The following is a 3,160-nucleotide window of genomic DNA, read 5'->3' on the forward strand; positions in this document are numbered from 1 at the left end:
AATAAAAACAACTCTCACTTGAACTTATTGAAATGTTAACTTACAAAAGTGATGTGCGGGTTCAATGTACTCATTAAACATCCAGATATGCTTTCTGGCCTTTCTTTATGAATCACTACACCAAGGGATGGGGGATGGAAAGGAGAGGAGGAGGGAGGAGGGGAGGAGGGAGGGAGAGGGATCAGACGGCATTATGTTGAGTGGGTGGGGAGGAGGTCAGATGACATGATATTATGAGTAGAGGAAAATGAATGAATGAATGAAATAATGATCGTTTTAAGGCCATTTTCCCCGCCAGAGCGGGGGTTAGCCTTGCGGGCCCCATGACCCGCATGACTATTATGAGTAGAGGAGCCAGACAATATTATGTTGTGAGTGAGGGAGGAGGCGGGGGGCAGCCGAGACTATGTGATGGGGGGACGAGGGGGACAGACGAGACTATGTGATGGGGGGAGGAGGGGGACAGACGAGACTATGTGATGGGGGAGGAGGGGGACAGACGAGACTATGTGATGGGGGAGGAGGGGGACAGACGAGACTATGTGATGGGGGAGGAGGGGGACAGACAAGACTATGTGATGGGGGGAGGAGGGGGACAGACAAGACTATGTGATGGGGGAGGGGAGGAGGGGGACAGACGAGACTATGTGATGGGGGAGGGGAGGAGGGGGACAGACGAGACTATGTGATGGGGGAGGGGAGGAGGGGGACAGACGAGACTATGTGATGGGGGAGGAGGGGGACAGACGAGACTATGTGATGGGGGGAGTAGGGGGACAGACGAGACTATGTGATGGGGGGAGGAGGGGGACAGACGAGACTATGTGATGGGGGAGGAGGGGGACAGACGAGACTATGTGATGGGGGGAGGAGGGGGACAGACGAGACTATGTGATGGGGGGAGGAGGGGGACAGACGAGACTATGTGATGGGGGAGTAGGGGGACAGACGAGACTATGTGATGGGGGAGGAGGGGGACAGACGAGACTATGTGATGGGGGGAGGAGGGGGACAGATGAGACTATGTGATGGGGGAGGAGGGGGACAGACCAGACTATGTGATGGGGGAGGAGGGGGACAGACGAGACTATGTGATGGGGGAGGAGGGGGACAGACGAGACTATGTGATGGGGGAGGAGGGGGACAGACGAGACTATGTGATGGGGGAGGAGGGGGACGGACGAGACTATGTGATGGGGGGAGGAGGGGGACAGACGAGACTATGTGATGGGGGAGGAGGGGGACAGATGAGACTATGTGATGGGGGGAGGAGGGGGACAGACGAGACTATGTGATGGGGGAGGAGGGGGACAGACGAGACTATGTGATGGGGGAGGAGGGGGACAGACGAGACTATGTGATGGGGGAGGAGGGGGACAGACGAGACTATGTGATGGGGGAGGAGGGGGACAGATGAGACTATGTGATGGGGGGAGGAGGGGGACAGACGAGACTATGTGATGGGGGAGGAGGGGGACAGACGAGACTATGTGATGGGGGAGGAGGGGGACAGACGAGACTATGTGATGGGGGAGGAGGGGGACAGACGAGACTATGTGATGGGGGAGGAGGGGGACAGATGAGACTATGTGATGGGGGAGGAGGGGGACGGACGAGACTATGTGATGGGGGGAGGAGGGGGACAGACGAGACTATGTGATGGGGGAGGAGGGGGACAGACGAGACTATGTGATGGGGGAGGAGGGGGACAGACGAGACTATGTGATGGGGGGAGGAGGGGGACAGACGAGACTATGTGATTGGGGGGGGGGGGGGGGGAGGAGGGGGACAGACAACACTATGTGATGGGGGGAGGAGGGGGACAGACGAGACTATGTGATGGGGGGAGGAGGGGGACAGACGAGACTATGTGATTGGGGGGAGGAGGGGGACAGACGAGACTATGTGATGGGGGGAGGAGGGGGACAGACGAGACTATGTGATGGGGGGAGGAGGGGGACAGACGAGACTATGTGATTGGGGGGGGGGGGGAGGAGGGGGACAGACGAGACTATGTGATGGGGGGAGGAGGGGGACAGACGAGACTATGTGATGGGGGGGGGGGGGGAGGAGGGAGACAGAGGAGACTATGTGGTGGGGGGGACAGGCAGATAAGATTATGTGGTAAAAGGGAACAGACGAAATTGTCATCATCATCATCATGTGGTGGGGAGGTGGGGTGTGGGGAGGGGGGGCGGGGTGTGGGGAGGGGGGCGAGGTGGTGGGGGAGGGGGGGCGAGGTGGTGGGGGAGGGGGGCGAGGTGGTGGGGGAGGGGGGGCGAGGTGGTGGGGGAGGGGGGCGAGGTGGTGGGGGAGGTGGTGGGGGCGGTGGTGGGGGAGGGGGGGCGAGGTGGTGGGGGAAAGGGGGCGAGGTGGTGGGGGGAGGGGGGCGAGGTGGTGGGGGAGGGGGGCGAGGTGGTGGGGGAGGGGGGCGAGGTGGTGGGGGAGGGGGCGAGGTGGTGGGGGAGGGGGCGAGGTGGTGGGGGAGGTGGTGGGTAAGAAGATTGTGACTGTGAAGGGAGCAGGCAGACAGGTAGGTGAGATTATGCGGGCGGAGGAGGGCAGTTGGGTGTGAGTCGATCATATTGATGACAAGTTCGTGCAGGGGGTTGGGGTGTGGGTGTACGAATCTATCGTGTTGATAGCAGAGGGAGGGAATTCAATGGAAAAAGCGAAAAAAAAAAACGAAAGGATTTTTTAAAGTGCAGGAAGTCATCGAAGAACATATAAATAAATCAAAATGATCGAAACGAAGTGTCAAATAAAAATTTAAAGACAACGAGGGAAAGAGGAAGTGTAAAGTGAAAGAAAAGAAGAATTACAAGTGGTAGGAAGGACGAAGAGATAGACAACAAAAAAAGAATAAAAATTAAGCTTCAAAGTATGAAGAAAGGACTTTAAAAAAACCCAGCGGTGTACGAGAAAAAGGGGTAAATTGTAAAGTTACCTCAGGTGATCCAAAGCTCGATTAGCACAAAGCGCCAACAACTTGCCAATAGGAAATGTGAATACTCCAACAAACCACCTAAGTTACCATCAGCATCGGCGATTGGTCAAGCGTGCCACGTGCTCTGCTGTTCGCTGATTGGTCCGCGTAGGAGCTGGCGGAAGCACGTATGAAAGTGTTGGGGGAATCGTCACTAAAGCTTTGCGTGCGTTT

Source organism: Myxine glutinosa, unplaced genomic scaffold (genome assembly GCF_964187855.1).
Source record: "Myxine glutinosa unplaced genomic scaffold, kmMyxGlut1.1 SCAFFOLD_1657, whole genome shotgun sequence".
Lineage (NCBI taxonomy): Eukaryota > Metazoa > Chordata > Myxini > Myxiniformes > Myxinidae > Myxine > Myxine glutinosa.